Source organism: Augochlora pura, chromosome 2, assembly GCF_028453695.1.
Source record: "Augochlora pura isolate Apur16 chromosome 2, APUR_v2.2.1, whole genome shotgun sequence".
Classification (NCBI taxonomy): Eukaryota; Metazoa; Arthropoda; class Insecta; order Hymenoptera; family Halictidae; genus Augochlora; species Augochlora pura.
The window spans coordinates 18984426-19006552 of NC_135773.1; the positions used below are offsets into that span (position 1 = coordinate 18984426).

Consider the following 22127-nt stretch of genomic DNA (forward strand, 5'->3'; position numbering starts at 1 on the left):
TCACAATTTGTTTAATGCTCGCTTTACAAAACTCGTAGACATCACGGGTCTCTATTTTTTCAAATTTACGGTTATTCAAATTATAAAGCTAACATTTCCATTTCTATACAGAGTGTTTCAAAATTATTATAACTCCGGAAAATGGGGGGTTTCTGAGAAAGCGTTCAGCAGGCTAATGGCACATAATGTAATAGACATAAATATTTTTATATTGTCATAATATTAACATTAAACGATATTCATTTGATCTACATCATTTATTTTATTTTATTTATGTTATTCATCGCTAAAGGGATCCAATATTTGAAAAATTACATAGTAAAACCTCAATATATATCAAATTATTGGTCGTCATGACAAACCGATGGGACAAGAAGCCGATTTATGGGCTTCCAGTCGGTAAAATGCTAAGAATCTTTATTGTTGTTGTTTCGTCACTGTAAGTTTCTCTCGTTATTGTTGTTATCATTTTCTTAATGCTGTTATCGTCGAAAATTCGCGCACTGTTCGAGCATTAACTCGAGCTTTGTGAATTATTCGCTGAATTCTGCTCGGACACGGAATTATTTAAATTACGATATCATTTACGGACTTCGATGAGGATACTTAATGTTAATCTTCTTTGTACACATTGCATAAAAATTTGATATAACACACACGAGGTATCATGCACACCAGAAAGTTAAAACAGCTGTCACGATTGAACTGGTTATTATTTCGGATCCGAAAAACTAAATATTTTTCAGTCATTCTAAAATTAGGATAAACAGCATTTTTCTTAAAATTAACACTGTTACGTAGTAAAAGAAAATTCATAAACTTTACGCTCCGGAACTTGTTCATTCCTTCGAACGTGACTCGGAGTTCCCGCGTTCTTCTCTCACTGGTCACTGTATTTTTTATTAATAACTCGTAAACAAAGCCGCAGATTCCATTTACACCAAGGAAAAAATTACTTCAAATTACTTCCGGAACTCATTTTCCGGAGTTATTATAATTTTAATCTCAATGACCTTCGGAAACACAAACACATCGTACCACCACGTTATCAATTACCAATATTTTTAATTAAAACGCAAGGTCCTTAAATATTTGGATTATAAAATAAACGTATTATGCAATACACGTGTAACGTGGATGAATATATTACAATAACACTTGCTGAAAATTAGAATAAATATCTTATCGTTACCTCTATAAACCGATGTGAAATAGCTGTTCCAATGCATCGTAAATCTAGTGTTAGAAATGAATTATCTGCCTATTCCTGTAGCTCGTTAAAATATTTTACTGTCCGCGAACGCGGTTGAAAGTTTCGCTACGAAATGCCAGCAGTGTTGTCGAGCTGCCGCAAAATAGTTTTGTTCACCGGTGGTCTTTAAATCAGGGATAGGATTTCAGAAAATAAAAGGTTACCGACAGAAAGGCAAAAAGGAACGTAAGGTTAATTATTTTGGCTTTTTCCAGGAAAATCGTCTTTTTCGTGATCCCCGGCAGAACCATTTCCTTTCTTATCCAGAGTTGTTTCTTGCCCGAAGTGGCTAATTACGTGAGAAAAACATACTCACCTCTTCCCATCCTGCTCCATCCCCCCCTCCCCCCCTGCAGCCCCCGTTCCCTTCGTCGCGGGCTCGTTCTAGCCGGCTCTCTTTCCCCGCCGCGAAAGTAAGCTCTACTTTGTAATGATCCCATTTTAAGAACCGAGAAAACAAACGAGACGGCAATTACTCTTGTAACTGTACCTTTCGCGTTCCGCTTTGGATCCCCCGTTCCCGTCCTCATCCCCCCGTTTTCATCCCCCGTTTCCATCCCCGTCCTCGTACCGCGGCCGCCGTCCTCGTGTCACGTGTTCCCGGCACAAATAAGTTTCTTCAGAGCGTCGGGACTTGAGGCTTTTCGCGAGATATCCCTATGTTGCTTTCGCATAGCGAAACGGGAGGACAGATATAAGCGCGCAAGGCTATTCCGCTGGTTTCGTGCCGATGAATAATAATAATAAGAAGAAGAATAATAATAACCGAGGAATAAAATCATTTCTCTCATTAGTAGTCTTTGCGGAAAGTATTTCTCTGAGTAAGAGTACTTCTCGAGCCTCTTCGACGATTATGTATTTAGCGCCAGCTCGGCCGCTGTTCAAACGAACGCGTGGCATGGTAATATTGTTCGCGATTCGACGAATCCGAAGATTTTGACAGCAATACGCAGAGTCATCAATGCGATCGGTTCCCCACGTTTTATCGCCTCCAGTTGCCGATGGAACGTGAACAATCTAATAACCGATTTGCGATCTGGAAATTCGTCGTCGGGATAAGTCATAAAACGTATCCTTGAGATTTGAACTATTGTAATTCCGTGAAAACGAGTCGGACGGCGATAAACCTGGTCTCGTTTCGAAGCGTCATGACTTCGTCTTCACGATTCTGCGCTCATTTTCTCCTGACATGCTTCCACATGATACAGCAGACGAAAATCTGAAGACACAGGATAATATATAATGAGTACAGGTTGATGCTTGGTTACAGTATGAATTCAAATATCTTCAAAAACATTACAAAATTTGTTCCGCCTATGTATCTATCATAGGTTCAAAAATTGAAGTTTCCCTTTCGCAACTAAAAATTTAGTGTACGATTTTTTCGGTCGCTTTATAAAGGCTTTAAATAACGAGGAAACACTTGGTTCCACGAACCTATTTCTGCGTGTTATTTAACCAGTCAGTTGTTTTTAACGAGTATTCAACATAACACGAAGTTTTGCCACTTCGCGACGAATATACTAACGGCTAACCGGTTATTGAAATATATATGTTTTATGCATATTATATAATCAGTCAGTTGTTTTTAACGAGTATTCATCATAACACGAAGTTTTGCCACTTCGCGACGAATATACTAACGGCTAACCGGTTATTGAAATATATGTATATGTTTTATGAAAGTGTAAAACAACATGTGAAGAAAATCGAGCGTGTACATTATAGTTATACAGTATAATAACTTACTCATTTTTCAAAAAGGCTGTAGTTGCTAACTTATGTAAACATTATATAAATATTGCATTATTCTATTGTGAACTTATCTCGATTATGAGTCAGCGTGGACTGGCACGGGCCGAAGCGGACCGCGGCTGGGACTTGTTCTGCGCAGGAGCAGATTACCGGACATTCGGTCGAATTCCGATGCATGCATGAGACGAGTCATCGAACGTTGTGCGCCAATATAACTGGTTTTTTATCCCGACAACGAGTTCAGTATCGCGAGCACTTCAACGCCAGTGTTATCTCAACTGCGAAATATCGAATCTACGATTAAATCCTTATCAACACGGAAACCGAATCAAGAGTTCGTTACTGTCTTCCAACGACGCCCCATCTGAAAATAATTTCTACAAAATCGAAGGTAACTAATCTTTATTATCGTTGATCCAACATTTCCTTAACCCCTTACCGTACTTTGACGAGTCCGACTCGCGATAGAAATGAATAGTAATAAATTATTAAGTATAGATGTTATTCTGTTCTTTGAAATTGAAATAAAATTCTAATCCCTTGTTATTAATATTCAAGTATTCGAGCAAATTCCGGCACGGAATAAATGTTAATGTTCTGTCCCTTCTAAGAAATTATGTCAATTAAAAAGTTCCTAATCGTAGTAACTGTGAAGAAAATGGTACGGCAAGGGGTTAATTTTGTTTTCATATTGCACGTATAAGTTAATGCTCTTAATTTAGCCGCTAAGAGTCACGACGATGTGCATAAAAATTTGATTCAGATATTAACTTGTCAAGATACCTCTCTCAGTAAGACATCTGAAATACTCACGAAGTCATAAGAGTCGTCTGCCACGTGACTGCTTCGCATGCCTGAGAGAACAGTGATGGGATGGACAGCTATTACGACTGCGAGTGCATATCAGATGTAGCACAGTCATTAAAGTGTCTACTAATAGTACTAATAGCCGCACAACAGCTGAAGTGTTCGTACACAAAGAGATATACGCAACCATGCGATCATTGAACGTTGAACGAATATATTGCCGGTTGAATGGACGCACATATACTGAGTGTCTCATAGTTTTCCAACTAACACTGTTTGTTTGTCCTGCACGCCCCAACACTCTGCAATTATCTAAAGAAGTAAGGAAGAAATGATACAAAGTTAAGCAATCTTTTGTAGGAAATTCTCTCGAATTGTCTTTCAGCTTGTAAACCAAAACAGACAATTTGGAAAAAGGAGATATGGTAATTCGAGACTCGCTGTACGTTTATCATAATCGCTAATTGTCAACGACTATAAAAACGAGCCGCTCGAATCTTCTCGTTCCAAATTATCCATTTTCGTTTACAAGCTAAAAATAGTTTAGAAAGTCCTATCTCGTTTATCTCGTAATTCTAATCACTCTATACACAATGATCTTTATTTAATACTCATTCCATGCCATCACCCTTGCCATTATCACCCTCTCAACAAGATTGCGTTGGTAATTACTAGTTGAAGGTTCATATTGCCCTATAAGGTGTAATAATGGACAGTTAAGTTGCTTGATATTGAAACTTCTTGTTATTTTATTCCTTTTACAATTTAGCTGTCGAAAATTCAATTTGATTCGATGCAATGTCATCTGGTGTAGAAGAAGCTGCGATCAATTGGCCGTGAAAAGCGGCGATGTTTGTTTTCGCGAGAGCTAATTGCAGTAGTATCGGGCAGCCGGGGATATATTCTGTGGGAGAGGAAATGGACCGCGGCGATGCAACGCGATGCGACGCAACGCGACACGACACGACAAATCAATGTAGATTGTAGCACAGTGGGGCGATAAGGTTGCAGTCAGGTGAGAGCTCGCCTGAAAACCGTCGCGTCGACGGTCCCTGTGCTTCTGGCACACCCATACAGAAAGAGAGAAAGAGAGAGAGAGAGAGAGAGATTGTGACGTACCCGTGTGTACGTAGTTGTTATGCCTGCTGGCTATGGCGTCCGACTTGATAAATGTATCCTGTACGAAAAAACCCGGGTGCAGTTTGCCGCATAATAACCAACGAACGGGAGAAAGAGACATTTAGTGCACTTAGATGCGTGATCTATCGACCGTGAGCAGCCCCCTCCGGGCATCGACGCTGGATACCACCACTCCATTCTTTTTCGCCGGCTTCAACCCATTTCCCTTGATCTATTAGCTTCCTTCGAATACACTTTCCGCGTAATGGCCTCCGTGACACCGAACGCAGCATCGTTTTTCCGTCGGTGCACCGGGTATCCCTCGGTTAAGTACTGGATTAGGACGCGAGACCGATGAATTTCTTTCCCGAGTCCGAACTCTCCACGATCGACGAGATCGCTTCACCGATTATCGCGAGAGTTCGTGATCTTTAACGGCGCAATCTACGGAAGTACCTAACGTATTCGCGATCGAAATGTGTTCCAAACGATCAGAATGCAGTTCGCGCATTGATTTAGACGATGCGAATAACGCTCCTATTTAGACGATCACGTACAAGATGTGTCGCCACGTGCTTGACTCGTTGTGTTGTACACGGTGCACGTGGTTGAGATGACACGATGTTCCGCGCGGCGAAGAACGTTTCCATTTAGATCCATTTGGGAGAACGTTCGTCCGTTTAGTTATCGTTATCGACAAGTCGATTTAGCCTATATATAATAAACGTGGCCGAGTATGCAACGAAGTTTTCCCTATAACGTCAAACTATGCCAGAGTAATTACATTTCAACAAGCTTCGTAGCTCCGTACGATCCGGTTTTCCTGTAATTAATTCCAAAATATGGAAAGTAAATATCTCGTGTAACCAGGAGCTGTCTATCCCCGAAAAAACTGCATTCAGAAGGGAGGCGCATCATTGCTCCTTTAATCCGAGACGAGACGCATAGGTAAAGGCTAGCTTGAGCTGCTCCGAAGAGATGTTACGTTGAACCGTAAAAACAAGAGACAGGGACAGAGAGAAAGAAAGAGAGGGAACAGAGAGTCCAAGAGAGGGAGAGAGAAAGGGGGAGAGGGGAGAGAGAGAGAGAGAGAGAGAGAGAGGGAGAGGGACGGAAGAGGGAGTTATATTGTACTTAGGCGTCGTATACATATGTATAGCGACCTGGGGGAACGAGAGGGGACTAGTGACGCCGAGAGGAGACTAGAGGAGGCGAGAGAGGTGGCGAGGAGAAGCATACACGCCTAGGACGTTGTTACGCCCTCGGCAACCTATTCAAACTTCTCACCCCTTTCGGCGAACGGTGGGAGCTCACTTGCGCACCAATCATTAGTGGTAGCTCTTCTCCTTTACTCCACACCTATGTCTCACCTTCTCCGCTGTGGCTTTGGCTTTGACTTCGCCAGTCTTATTAAGCGTGTTCGGACGTCTTGCGACCCGCCCACGCTCTACCGTAAAAGTTACATCGTGCCTCGACACTCTACGCTCCAAGGCTTGCTGTCTTGCCCCCTTCGACGAGCTCCCCAGCTACAAGGCAGCTCTCTCTCGATAGTCACAGAACAGATTTATTAGGAAGCTCCGATAAAATAGCTCAAGGTAAAAGTATCTCTCCTTGGAACCCCCACGTGTTCTCGGTTAATTTACTCACACAAATACCGTTATGCAACGATTAGCTACGAGAGAGAATCTTTATTCGAATACGGGCATTTTTGTAAGCGTAAACATATTATTCCATTATCGCAATGTTTGCATTTTTTCATTTATATTCCATCAGTTTCCGATTTATTGGACACTGGGACATGGTAGCGAAACGGATAACACAATAAATACGTGCCCGTAAATTGCTAGTTTGTACGTATTATTTTATCATTTATATTAAATCAATATTTCAGGGTGTATCGCGTTATTTGGAAACATCGATTTATCGAACAGTAATATAAACGTTAAATATTAACAATTTTCGGTTGTAACAAAATCGATGATAATCTTATACCGTCTGAGTAGCGTTCTATTATACTCGGTACTTTTATCTCAATTATTAATTCGTATTATATATCTATATTAATTATCGCATCGTAAAAACGTCGGCTAATGGATGATTAACTTTATATTTAAACAATGAGACGCGTTTCCCCGGGCATCCATAAAATGCCCCGGGGTTGAGATATATTACATTTTGTTATTTTCCACTATTTATTCTTCCATTATTTTCTAGCTGAAACCCGGTCGATACAGCCACAGCTTTTCGTACGTTTAACGCGAGAGTACCATGTTATCATCGGTGTACGCTTGATTGAAGATAACTGAAACACAGCTACATAACAATGTAGCCGATAACTGCATTAGACTCGACAAATGCAACCGAAGCTAATAATTCGTGCTCACGCAACCAAACTGTTCGACCCTGTCTCAGGTATCGCTTGAAAATCCTTCGGCATCGCATTATCTACCTCGAATATGGAACTCGAGCAAACAGTACAAGAGCAACCTCAAATATCAGAGGATGTGCTCGTATCGTAACGTTGCTCCGTTACCCGGAACATACTCGGATAAAAGATCGTTCCGTAATATACGTATAGCGGCCGCCGGTAAAACCATTTATGCCATGCAGATGACAGTGAGCCAGCGCATTACAAGCTGCTCATAAATCGTAGATTAGACCGAGTTCACAGAAAATGGCTGTTGCCATTTTGATTGGGTAAGAAGAGCAATTTCCTCGCCGCAGTTAGGTCCCGGTTTGAAATCGATAGATAGCCGAACCCGCTCGGTCGTAACTTCGTTTCGAGGGGAATATCTGGATAAAACTGTTCGGAGAGAAAGTTCGTAGTGCTTTTGCATGCTTCGGGAGCCTCTTAATGGTCGCTAAGAAGAGCTTATTGAAAGAAAGTTACCCCGTTTAAGTCGAATCCGTTTAGTTCGCCGCATTCATCGGCATGCATGAGCCCCGGCTCCGACCAAATTCGTCGCCGACTTCGACTTCGCTATTAGCGGAGAACAGGTTTTGCGGATTCCGTTTGTTTTCCAGTTGCAGAAATGGTTAACGGGTTAGCTCGAACGAGAAACTGACGGTCGTTGGTCCGAAAAAAAAAGGCGACGACCAATCGATGCGATTCATTACCATTCTAGACAGCCTATACAGATTGTGTCGCTATCAGTATGCGACGGAACGTCGGAGAAAGGTACAGTCCGTGTACAAAGTTCGTTAATCGAGTTGGGCAGATAAATACTTGAAAAATAGAGTTCAAAGACCCGACGACTGTTGGTAAAGGGATCAAAGCGTTCGTCAGGTTATTTCTGAGGGAATTCGGAAAAATCTCCGAGATCTCTTCAAATATTGACCCCGTTTGCGACACGTATCTGGAGCGTTAAGAATGTACGACTAATAATGCCGCCAGAAACGAAAGAGCTGCCTAATCTAGGTAATTTATTGAGCAAACTCGTTCGCGCTATACACACACACACACACACGCTACTCGAAATCTCGCAAGTGCATGACTGGCAAATCCTGCTTTCGTTTATGTACGTGTCTTCCATAGGATTGAACAAGTTATCCCCGATTTATCTACATTGATTCCATAAATTTCCTCGCGAAGCCTTCTGCTCTTTCGAATTGATTTATCAACGTCACCGCTCATTGAAATATTCGCTTCGGTAGTTAATGAGAGAAGCGAACGATCCGAAAAGGAAAGAGCGAGAATGCGCGCTGGAGAGAGAGAGAGGGAAATAGAGAAAGAGAGAGAGAGAAATAGAGAAAGAGATTAAGTTTAATTCAGAGAACTGGTCCAAATGTAGTCATGAATTGATGATATTTTCGATGAATACGAATTCGAACAAAGCGACGGCACCGATATTATTCGAATATATCATTTTTCGGGCACTTTGCTGCCATGAAATCGTTCCATGATTCATGTAAATCGCATACTTTAGTCCTCGTATTTCAGCAACGCGTTCCATCGAAGTCGACAAATTTCGAAACGATCGTTTCCATTCGAGGAGCCGATCAATTTCGTTCTTGCAGTGCACTTTGCCAAAATTAATTATATCAGTTATTCGATGATGATTGTACCAACGAAATTCTATTGATAATAAATTACCGAGAGCGAGAAATTGAAGGTGCCGGTATACTGTGACGAATCCTGTGCGAACCTCGTGGCCGGCAGAAAGCACAGACGACAAATCTTTTTTTACGCGCGCGTAAATAGGAGGCGTACTTTATTTAAAAGACGACTCTTTCGCTTTCTTACGAAATCCATGTCAAGCGGTTGCTTTTCAGGGAGAAAGATCGTCCGGCAGCTTGTTTTTGAACTACAACCGTAATCCGGGTTTTATGGCTACGTATCTTGCTGCGTTCATAAATTCCTTGATTTTCAATTACTCGCCGTCCGGGTCATTTCCTCCGCTGTTTTATAGGTTTGCGCTGTAAGCTCGCGATTAATCGAACTTTAATCCCGGATCCGTGAAGGAGCTCTGGAAGGATGACAACCAGGGCAATGAAAACTTACCGAATTTACAAGCGGTTCATAAAACCGCCATCTTTACCTCCAGCGGAAGAGGTGAACCGTCTCTGCGGTGTCTGCTGCGTCGAAAAAATGAGGCGAGCAAAGGTTTACCGAAGAATTCGAAGCAGAACGGATCTCGGTATTCTCTCGCGCCGATGCAAACTTGTTCCCTAATCAGATTTCGTCCGTCCACAATTCGAAATTTGTAATTGCTGCTGTAGCCGGTATATCGAGCCAAACATCGAGCAGTTCGACGCATAGTTAGCTGGACATTGTATCCCGGAAGTTTGCTCGCATAGTTGCGTCCGACCGTGCTACCCTTACACCCGCGTCTTCCTTCCAGTTTGCGGCCCTAATCTCCACAAAGACAGCTGCACAGTATTGTTATGTGCGTCGTACAAGATACACCCTGCATAAGCATATGGGGAGATCGATCTCGGAGCGAGTCGATTATCCATTCTCGGCCTATGTGTGAACTCCGCCGTTGCTCTATGTGGTTTGTTATAGATCTCGGGAAAGCTTTTTTTTATAGAAAATGTTATATATAACTAACTAGCAAACCGGGCGAACTTCGTTTCGCCACCAGATGGCTTCGTTTTTTGTAATATTTCGTTTGGGGATTAAAAGATGAAGAAAAGTTATTTTTTTTGTTTTATAAACCATGTTGGTTTGTAGTACATGCTATGTATCAGAGATGGCGCTGTATGTGAAAAATGATTTTCCCTGTTTTCCTGCTTTTCTGTTGAAATTTTTCCAGAATTTTGGTTGCTATAAACCTCACGGAGCCCGAGACCTTTCCAACAAATGCAAAACCGTGGAAATTGGTTCGTGCGTTCTGGAGTTATAGCGTCAGGAAGGAAAACTCGACTTATTTTTATATAATAGATAACAGTGGTCTCCGGACTCAAACAAATGCAAAGCCAATAGCTGTAATTTATGATCGTCGATAACTGATCTAATTTTTTTTTATAAAATCATTAATAACCAGCTCACAATACCTTCCGTGCCTTCATACGTTCGCATCGATGTAATATCTAGAACGCTACGTAAATTTCCCATTTTTTGAACTATCCTTTTTAGAACGTTCCTTGCACAGTATCAGCTTATTATTGACTGCTGATCTTTATGCAAGATAAAAATGATCTTTATCTATTTTGATAAAGTTTTAACTTTTCCGTGTAAAAATTTCCTTCCTTCTTAGCTAATTCCATTATGACCAATTTAATACATCAACATCCTTAAATTCTTCTAGTCTTTCAATTGTTCTAAATTATAGTAGTTAACCTCAAACGCTCCTCTACTTTAACTATTGAGGATAGTTAAGATCTTAACTCCGTCTTGAGATGCACAGGTTGGGGAATAAATTAGTTCCCACGAATTTTCAGCCCCTCCCAATGGTTTAACAAAAAAATGTTTATCACAGTTAACCACTTAGCTGCGCCATCACATTAGATGCAATTTCTCTTGACAAGTTGTTACAGAATTATTCTAAAATGTGCGAAATTTAAGAATATGTTGCACAAGCATTTTAACCTAAAATATAGAAGTATTTTTGTTGTGAAATGTAACATGTCCTTATGACGTGTATACACATCGTCTGCAACTAAGAGGTTAATTACTATTTAACCGATAAGGAATTATAATTGTTTAAATTTAAAAACAAATCGATTTTCTATTTTAAAAAACGAGGTTAGCGTTATATTTTGAAACGAAACTAGGTAATTTTAAGTTGATGTGACGATTTCAACAAGCTGCTGCATGATGGCCTCCAGATGACAATTTTGTTGTTACTCACCCTGTATTTGGAAGCCATTGTTTTGGCTTCATCTTTTCCATTTCCGTCGTATATAATACTAATAATCATACTAGTAATGGAAAAATCTTTTTCCGCCGATTAAATAAACTAAATTCGATTACACATATTCTAGTTGAAGATCGTGGAAAAGTTACCAACCTGCGAATAGATGACATAGACGAAACTGATGAAATTAAAGACGGTATATGCAGGTGTTTTCACTGCCCTGTTATAAATCCTCCATTCCAGGGTTTGTTTATCAAAGCAGCTAGTTTATCGATAACAAGTTCACTTGCAAGTTCCCGAACAACTCAACCCAGAAAATGATGTAAACTCGTTCTCTGAGGGCTGCCTCTCCATTACAGTTTTTCCCTGTTTACCGCTGACTGAAAGGAAGATCAAGTTCAAATTACCCTCTGATATTCTCGTTACTCTGCGTTTAACGTCGCACAGGATCTTTCACCGCTTCTCCCGCACGGTACGATGTCCAAAAGCATCTTAATCGAAACGTAATGGATTTTGCATGGAATGTTAAAGCTGCTATTTTGCGCTTATTAACACGTTTTAGCAAGAATTAATAGTTATTAACAATCGTAGTGGTACTTCGCTGGTAGACTTCGGCGCCCCACCCCGTTTTGCTAGGTCAGCCCCGCCCATTGAAGAGCCCTCACAGTGCTCATCGAGATTAAATTCAACTGACCCATTTTACAGAATACATACAGGGTGTCCCAAAAATGTCTGACAATCCGGAAATGGGAGGTTTCTGAGCAAATTTGTAGCAACCTTTTCTGCTACGAAAATTTTCGTCAAAGCATCGTTAACGAGTTATTAGCGAAAAACAGTGACCAATGCGAGACGAGATTGGCCGTCTCACGCCAACGTCACAGTTGCTCACGCCTCTTATTGGCCAGCGTTTTTCATTAATAACTCGTTAACGCGGCCGCGGATTGCATTTTCGCTAAGGAAAAAATTGCTTTAAATGATCTCAGAAAACCTTCAATTCACGATTACCAGTGACTTTGGAACACCCTGTATACATTTATGATTAAATTAGAGATAATGGTGAGTCTTTGTGGTATACTGTAAGCAAATTGAAAATATCCTACAAGGCAGTTCAAAGTTCCTCAAAACTCGTGGCGATTTGAAATGTTCGGTCGATAATGTATCGGTTAAATGAAGTCGATGAAATTTATCTGTCCGAATAGCACTCCGATCCCGTTTAATATCTTCGACGTCTTCGATGATAAAATGCTGACGAGCATCGGGCGTCGATGAGTCGCGATTAATTCGCGATTCTCCGTCGTATCTCCATTGTAGATTACGCCCGGGATACGGAATTCTTAAGAGATTCTAGAGATTGGAATTTTTCCCGGCGAACGGGGGTCATCTGTCGCCTCTTTCGAATCTTCAACTGCCGATCTTTCCATAAATAATGAAGCCAACGCTATGCGGTACGCAGCCACGAAGTTTACAGCGACGCCGTTCGGTTTCCACACATTTGCGAACAACCCGACAGTTCTTTCTCCCAAAACTCGTTGCTAAATTACCTTTGACACTTTTCTCGAGCCGTTTTCCGCTTCGAAGCTCCGTTCCGATAATTTCAAGTGCACGGATGTGCACGCGAGATAACGTCAGGAGGTCGCCGGCATTGATCACAATTTCTAGACTCACCGGACGACGGCAATTACGGTCGCAATCATCATTAACAACGTCCATGAACTAATTAGCGGCTCGTTTACGGTACGTAAAGCCAATAAGAATTGCTGGTTTTTCAAGATCGTTGTCAGCGCTCCGAAGCCCGGAACAATTTCTTCATTCGTCGGCTTTCTATCGAAACCGTTCTGGATTCTTTTTTTTATACATTGATACCGAGTACTGTGTCTCATCGATTGAAGTAGGTGAGTTTGTAATTTGTTTGTAGTTCGCCATGCTTTCTGCAGCGAACTTTCAGCGGCCATCGTTAATACATGAAGGATGGAAAAGTGGAATTTATTATTATTCTTTATTATACAACGTGCTAGTAAGACCCGTTTGTGTTACATAGAGGTGATGTACATATACATAGTCCGGAATACATTTAAATAATATAAATTAAAAATTATTGTACAATATGAGAGTGTGTCATGAAGAAGTTACAGAATGTGTGTTTTAATGGCTAGAGTTCCTGCATTTGTATATGTGTTGGCTCAATGTATTACCAAAGAAGTCGATTTTTGTATTATGTTTATTTGCTGTACTTATTACTCTGGTTATGAAATTCTGAAATCTCAAATTGGTTTTAAAGTGATCTACATGAAATAAATCTTCTGACCGCATTGCTTTAGCAGGAACTTTTAGTTTCATTAGTTCTAGAATGAGTGGACAATCCATTTCATCACTACAGAGAGCTCATCTACACTAATGCTTTCGAATAATTTCGCCATAATGTTTAGCCGGCAGATAGGTCTGCAGTTGGAAACGCAGCATTTATCTCTATTCTAATATGTGGGAGTGATAATTCTCCATTATTATTTATTATTTTATCCATTATATATATTATTTGCCATTATCCAATTTTTAATAGTAATAATAATAATGTTTAGTCGTTTAATTGTTTGAACCTTTTGTTATACTATACAAAAATACAATATCAATGAAATCTAATGTAAACAAAGAAATCTTGATGAAATTAGAAAATGCGCGCATCGATTATACTTAACAGGAAATCGATAGCAATATATTCCTGTCTTGACTAACTATAATGAATCATAAGTAATATAGGGTTTTCCATTGGGGATGGGTCGATGTCGACAGTCTGTAGCGACCATGTTGTTTTGAATGCGTCGATTAAATCTGTTGTTGACAATTCAGTTAGTTATGCCAAATCACCATGACAAGTTACACGATTGAGAAGCACGCCCAAATGATAAAATTGTATTATCAAAATGAGTGTTTGTTAGTGGAAACGTTGCGCGCGTTGCGCCCATTTTATGGTAGATGCGGTGGCCCTTCAAAGTCGACCCTCCAACGTTTGGTGGCCAAATTCTAGACGATCGATTCGGTAAATGATCAGCCAACACTCGTACGTCAACGGAAAGCCAGATCGGCCGAGAACATCGCCGCTGTCCGTGAAAGTGTGCAGGAGAACCCGAGGCAGTCAATTCCTCGCCGTGCACTTTCGCAGTCTTTAACTTGGCGAATTTTTCGTCTGGACTTGGGCCTACACCTGGACAAGATCCAACTGACCCAGGAGCTCAAAATTAATGACCACAGACAACGTCGTTTGTTCGCTAACTGGAATTGACCACCGAGATCGTGCGATTTGACCCCTCTAGACTTCTTCTTGTAGGGTTTTCTGAAGTCGCAGGTCTATACCAGGTAAGCCACAATCGGCCGACGCTCTCAAAGTCAACATAGCCCAGGCCGTCGCTCAAATTCAGCCGGAGCTATGCGGTAAAGTCATTGATAATTGGACCTCTCGGATACACGCCACCGTGCAAAGCCGCTCGGGGTATTTGAACGATGTCATATTCCATATATACATATACGTGGCATACACGGGCCTTTCAAATAAAAGAAAAATTTCGTTAATACCTCGTACACAGCCCATTTTTTTCATTTCAAAATCGACCCGCCCTTACTGAAAAACCCTATATAATCGAATGGTTGAATTCTTCTAACAGTGTCACTGTTTTATACATTTCAATTACTCACACAATTACAACTCACTGGTTGTAACAACTGGACGCGAATATGATATGAAATAATAAAGATAAGTAACAGTAACCTAATCTCGAGGTACCGCGAGGTACTGTTGAGTTGTTAAAGGTATAAAGTGAGCCCACAAAAATGTCTACAGAATCGTAAAAGCGATTAGCAGTAGCGAGTAATTTATTCATGCAGTTATTACTGCCGTAAAGTGTAACGGCGGAATTCCTCAGCTAGTAGAGAGGGTTTTCCAAGAGGCTGCGTTGGGACACATAAGCAGAATTGTTGAAGAAGGCCGGACGAATTTTTAAACGAGTCGTCGGGACAAGAGTCGTCGGGACATCTTCCAACCCGGAATGTCGTTTTAATATGCAACGTGGTCCTCAGACGTCGACGTAGCGTCAAGTGGTCGATCGGGAGCAGAAAGCAATCACGGTAGATAATCTTGGTGATCGTCCGCCGGTCGTGTCTCTCGATACATCGCTTACACGCCGCTGTCGCCGGCTAGAAACAAAGGTTTCCAAACGAGGCTTCATTAAGCCGTCGCTCTGCCGACAAAGCAGCGATAGTTTCGGTTAAATGAAATACAGGTCAGCTATAAATACCAATCTATCGATGGAAACTTTAACATCGACCGTTTACGTTCGACCGCCCGGCTTCCTCGGATAAAGCCTCGGACAATGCATGCTCCGGTGGCTAACTTTCATGGTTAAAATCGCCTCGAATATCCGGAACGCGGGCGGACACAGAGAAGCGCGCAGGAGAGCGCGGAGAGAGAACCGCATGGAAGGCACACGGAAACGCGCGGGCACACGGATAGCCGAAGACATTGATTAATTGGTAGCGGTTTGCGGCGATGATTAAGCCGGGGCGACGACTGGGGTGTACACGGTTAACGGGACCGCGATGGCGTTGCGAAAATACGACAAACTTCTCGATAATCGTCCACCGCCGACGAGAATGGGAACGGCAACAACGGGGACAACAACGCAAACGATATTTTCGCGGGAGCCGTTTGGAGAGCGCGTTCTCGGCTCAAGTGAGAATCAAGTTAAACGCGCGGCGACAACTTGAAAAAGGAACTTGATGCCGGGCTGTTAACAACGGACGTGCTGAATTCGCGCTAACAAATTTGATTTTCCGCTCCGCGTCGCTGACACGCAGACAATGGCCAGCGTGGGCCTCGAAAGTGGTGCACTCCCTCGGGCGTTGCCAGTCTAATAGCTTCCTCGTAATAATCGGCATAAAGCTCCGAGCTTCCCTTTTCGCCGTTTCTCAACGTGCCTGTGCGTCGCGTGGTTCTATTAAAGTATTTCGTCTAACTTGGTCCTCTGAAGGCCGGGGCAAGAGAAACGAGATGGCTCTTCCTCCTCCACTTCTCCTTCTACTCTCCTTTTTCTTCTTCTTCCTCTCTCTCTCTCTCTCTCTTCGCTCTTTTCTACCCCTTCTCCCTCTCACCCCCTCTTCTTGTCCGTCGCTGCCGCCTTTCTCTGCTGGTATACGCTGCCGGCAGAAGCTTTTCGTCGAAAGGTACACCCGCGTCCATAAGTCGTCTGCAAAACTTGCCAGTTCCAGCGACGCTGGAAGCCGAAGTTACGCCGTCGAACGGCCGCAATTTTGAATCAAAAGTTTATCCGCCGATTAAATACAGTTTTTGGAAGTTTTTAGCGCGTCGAAGCTACGAGTACAACGACTCCATCCAGAAGTTGAAGACGGCGGTTCTCGTCGGCAGATTATAATTTGCCACGTAGACAGTCCGAGATTTGCTCTAAACCGATAATGGATCCCATGACTTCTGGACGGGGATGTACGTCGTTGGTCGACGAGCAGCTTTCACTCGGATCTGAAGGCGCGCGATCGTCTCTTGTCCGTCCTCGAATGGAGGAAGTCTTCGCAAGCAACCCAGCTGCCTCCACAGAATGCTGGATGCCGGATGGTGTTTCGAACTGAGCGCTGGCGAACGTCTCGAAATCCATTTAACTGTAAATCAGCTGCTCGACGCGTCGACTCGCGCGACAGGAGCTCGACACTGCTCCAACCAAGATGCAAAGGGTTGCCGGGGATTTTTTGCCCGCCTCCTGTCTCGAGATCATCTCTCGCGTTGCTATAAAATGCACGCGGCACTTCTCCCTCCCAACTTGTCGGATCCAAAACTTTTGATCTTGCTTTGCGACACCCTGAAAGCCGTAGCCCCCGCCATAGTCGTATTTTCAAGCTTGCAAGGAAGTCTCTCGGGCAGCAACCGGGAAGAACTCGGCGATTTCGATCAGCTGCATATCGACCGATCTTGTAAATCGATTCCGACCGAATCGAAACGCAACGAGTGCCTGAAAGGCGAACAAACTCGGATGTAAATACCTGTTCACGAAGAAATTAGCGACCGCGAATCGACGTTTTACGTGCGCGTTTTCGATCCGCAGTTCTTTCAACGGGAACTGGCTGCGGCGGACCACAAATCCCGAATTTTCTGTCTAACTTGCAGCTCTTCGTTTATAATTGGTCTTTGCGATACCGTCTCTCTTCTGATTCAACCGAATCAGTTGCAATATCAGCTCTCGATTGGTATTTCTTCGCCTTGCTGCTATGCACAACGGTTGTCTCACGCCTTTCGATTCACCCGACTATGAAGAATCACTTAAAAATGCAAATCTTCAAACACTGCATGATAGAAGAAAAAATATCGACATTTCGTATGATATTCGCCATTAAAATATTTGAAAAAACACGCACTAGGGTAGATGATGCAATTATCACGGCCCGGATAAACCCCTTGCCGTACTTTAACGAGTCAGACTCCTGATAAAGATTTCTAATAATAAGGTATAAATGTTCGTTCGTTCTTTTAATTAAGTAGCAATCAAATTTTATTCTTTTGTCACCAATATTTAAACATTCAAGTAGGTGTAAGCACGCGCTAAATATAAAATTCCGCTTTCCTGTAAAAAATATTGTATTTCTCCTGTAAAGAAAGAAAAGATTTATACATAAATTGATGCCTCTAAATCTAAATCTAATATGTTGATAGGTAAACATACTTTAAAAATATAGATTATCAATTTATATGTTGCAATTTTCTTTTTCTGTATGTTGCTATTCGAGGTTCGAAATTGTATAAATAGAATGATTAATCATGATAACTACGTATACACAAAAGCAAGCTTAACCCTCTTAGTGCCGGGCGATAAAGCCAAATTTCACGATTTTACTAGGGTTTGGAAAAAATCTCATAAAAACCGAACGAAAAGCAATATTTACATAATTCGAAAAGCAGTGTATTAAGCACGAAATTGAGAATGAAACAGTGACGTCAATTTTTCTATATTCATTGGAAATTACATAAATAACAAAGGTATAAGTATAAGGCAATTTTCGCCAGTGCAGCGAGGACCGATATATCGGCCTCTGGCACTAAGAGGGTTAATTGAACAATCCTTACAAAGTGTGAAAGTATCGCTGCAGCATGTCGTGTAATAATCATTGTATTTACCCTTAGAAACGTTAATATTTTCTTTTGTTTACCCGGCGTATTATCTTTCCCAGCGCTAAAGCGTTATTACCGTGAATAAATGAATAGATGAATGAATGCATTTCGAGCCACGGTGCAAGTGTATAATAACGGTAGCAGTTCTGGCAACAGTACGCGTTGCAATGTACCAGAATCTTTTTATGTATTTCGTTGCAACATATATATATGCACATTCTTCGCGTTCATTTAATTTTTTGGACGAAAAATTGCAACATTCGTTCGCGCGTCTATCGCGTCCATCGTCCGCACGCTGCCAGGCAAATATCTTGCCGTTGGACTCTCATAAAAATAGCCAGGAAAAAATAGTGAAAGAGGGTCGATCGAGGGAGAAAGCGAAAGAGAGAAAGAGATGGCGAGAGAGAGAGAGAGAGAGAGAGAGAGAGAGAAAGAGATGGCGAAACAGAGAGAGAGGGAGGGAGCGAGAGAGAGGGAAAATAGGTGCGTTGCTAGGAAAGCTGCAGCATCGAGTGGTCGGAAGGATCGGCCTTGACAAATATCGAAGGCTCGCGTGTACGAAGATGGTCAATGTTCCGTGTCTGTTCCTCCATGCGCCGGTGTGCGTTCAAAGACCGATCGTTGCGGGCTGTTCGGCCAACCGTGGTTAACGGGACACGGCCAGAGTTTACGTCAGATCAGCTATCGCATCCACTAACTGACGCGAATAAATGCCGCGGGTCTTACTCTCGCTGGACCGAGTTTCTTCCGAGCCTCCGCCCTGTTCATTGTTCGTCACGTCGTCGGTTCGATCGAAGTTCAGCCGTCCTAATTGTCACCGGAGGGAAAGGAAAGTCCTTCAAGGTTCTTCGTCGTTGTGGGCGAAAAACGCTGTTCCAAACCGAGAACGTTTATCGGTCCGATGGGCTACAATGTGAAATGCAGTTGGGATGAAAAGTCGCTGCACCCTGGAGAGGAAGTGACCAAAAAGTTGCCAGGAATCTTCGAGCTCGACGATTGTTCCGGCCACAGGATAAATGACAGCGTATGCGATGCACGTAACGCGTAGGAGAAGGAAAGTTATCCGTGACTCGAGACAGGTGACAGGAGACTCCGGGTCTCGAGCCCCGAGGGCAAGTGTAGCGTAGCTAGCGTGCCGAAACGTTTCGCGAGAATTAGCGAGTTGCACGCGGACGGGGCTTGTAGCAGCCCCGAGACTGTTCGAGGACACGTAGGTGTTGGTACAGCCTTCCTGCGAGTGCCCGAGTGCACTTCGTTCGTTTCTCGAGTGTGCGGTGCCTGCGCGTAATCCTTAATTGGAGACGCATGCCGATGCAAAAATTCTACCGAGTGCTGTTCTAGCTGCGAGCGATGGCTGCGACAACGGCGACGTCGGTGACGTCGCGGTGACACGACCTTCCCTTGAGCGATCTTGTGTCTGTCTTCCTTGTGATTTCATTAAAAAACAAAAATAAGTGATACTCGAAACGGACCGACATCGTTAGACCGACGCAGAGTGTGCTTACGACGCTACGAGATCGCGCGAACTCGTTGCAGAAACATCGGCAGCTCGATCGATTTCGCTAAGCACAACGCAAACGTTAATTAGAAATAATAATAATTTATTTAAAAAAGATTTCTTCTATTAATAATGTGACAATGTGTTACATATGTAGGATATTAAAAAGAAAAACAAAGGGCAGTGATAGAATACCACGACGCGATAGAAGTGGAAATATATAATCGGGGTAATCAACTAAAGTGGTAAGTAATCAAACAAATTGTGGAAATAATAGAGAATGATACAATATAAATTAGCTAAAGCAACAAAAAATAAGATTAGAGTAAGTACAAATAACATGGGTAAAAAAGAAACGTGAAAGTAAGGGTGAAAATGTGTTAATTAACGCATTCATGAAAAGAACATTATGCAGTTTGTTAAGAAATAGCTGTGGAAACTCGAGCAACAGAAATGTTATTCTAAATTGCGTGCACGAGTAACGAGGTTTCGCGGTAAAGCAAAAAGTGTTTTAATAGAAATGAAAAATATAACACGTACATTTATAATATGGCAAATGCTAGTCCAAATCAATGTCCATACCATATATTCGATATGCATACATACGTTACACACGGTGATCCAATTATTTTCTACAATATCCATCAACGTACTTGATAGAATGTACTTAAGCTAGGCGTGTCTAACATTATGTTTCGAGCGTAACATCCTGCAATCGAAGATATTAACGTCGTTTAAATAATTTTGCGTGTCGGCTCGTAGGCGATCCGGACAATTTAATGCCGCGTAACGATCGGGTTCACGTGCGAGAAAAGAAACGCGACGGAATTCGGTCTATCGGCGAAACGTCACGCCTATTACGGGCTAGTTGCAGTGGAGTGGCAATCGCAGTCCAGGTCGCAGTCGCGTAATTAACCGCGGGAAACGAGGTCGCCGGCTTCGCACCGAATGTTTTTTCCCTTTCGGCGAAGTGCTAAAACTTTTGGACGTTTTTGCGCGGTCTATGCCGAAATCGGGACGAAAATGGCCGGGCCATTTAGGCGGGCCATCGCTTAAAATCCGAGCGGCGGCCGGCCCAAATATATATGAGACGAACCGAACCGTGAGCACGTGGCCGAGCGCGCGGGAGCCGGGCAAACCCTCGCCACGTAACACCCTTGGCACGAAATAAATGGACACGCTTCGAGTCCCTTCGAAGCAGAGTTTTTTGCGCGGCCAAAGTTTTTTCATTAGCCGCGAGTAGTCTGAGATACACGGATAAGGCTAAATACGCGCGCATACGTGCATCGCGTGGCGAACGGATGCGACCAGCCTGTTCTGTCGAAGCGCAACTACTTTATTACACCGTGCTCTCTCCTCTGCTTTTCTATTTCCTTTTTCTCTCGTCGGCCAACACACACGGGATACCCGTGGCACCAACGAAAACGATTCCCCGAGAACATTAGCCTAACCCCGACAATTCTTCTTGCAAGGCGAAGCTTTCGAGAGAATCGAATACACGAGAAATTTGACCGCGGAGCTACGCTGCGGAGAGCGCGGGAATCAATCGATAAGTCAAATTGAACGAGTTCGAGGGCACATCTGGTCTGGAAAATTGCAACGAACGCGACGTTTCTGCGCACTTAAAAGTTCTTTCGGCGCTCGTTACCGTGGCGTATTACATCGATACACGGCGAAGCAAGAGCAACCAATGAAAAGTTGCAGGGCGCAGGAGAAACGTTACAGGTATCCGCACCCCCCGCCGGTAAGATCTCGCGACCCATTGTCAGTCGATTCAGTTCCCCGATCTCGTTTGTCCGCAGCTGGAAAAACTCTTTCAATTTCGATCGTGAATTACGGCCGGCCGCATTCGGTACGTGCCCGCGACTCCGTAATGCGAGACCGTCGGAGAATGTAACTAAAGAACCGATCGAACAGGGAACTTTACCCTTCACCGACGCTGAAATTGAATTATACGGGTAATCGGAAAGTTAGAACCGCGGTCCGCTTTTTGGCACAAGAACCGAGTCACCGCACCGCTCTGGATTATTTTCGCCGCTTAGGAACCTTTCGGTGGCCTTTCACCGGCTCTCCGCGGAATATATCTTTATATTTAGACTAAGCTCCTTTTCGAACCATTATTGAGTCCAGAATTTTATGAATTCACGAGAGAACCGAGTAGAGGAAATACGTAACAAGGAAAACACCCTGGAACTATTGAACAATTATTTCGATTTCCTTTTCATTCCTTAACCC

The 22127-nt window shown here is 42.8% G+C and overlaps 1 protein-coding gene across 4 annotated transcripts in view; it reads left to right on the top strand.

Annotated features, from left to right (window-relative positions):
* The first annotated feature begins 3085 nt into the window (after window positions 1–3085).
* The window catches only part of LOC144477002 (putative glucosylceramidase 3), a 63309-nt gene continuing 44267 nt past the window's right edge, over window positions 3086–22127 (top strand). Inside the window, exon 1 of one of the 4 annotated variants that reach the window (XM_078194403.1) lies at window positions 3086–3398. The gene's annotated coding sequence lies outside the window, so the exon portion shown is untranslated. Of the gene's footprint in view, window positions 3399–6371; window positions 6529–20118; window positions 20138–22127 lie in introns of those variants that run through there. The other 3 variants (XM_078194386.1, XM_078194430.1, XM_078194394.1) reach the window with 3 other exon arrangements.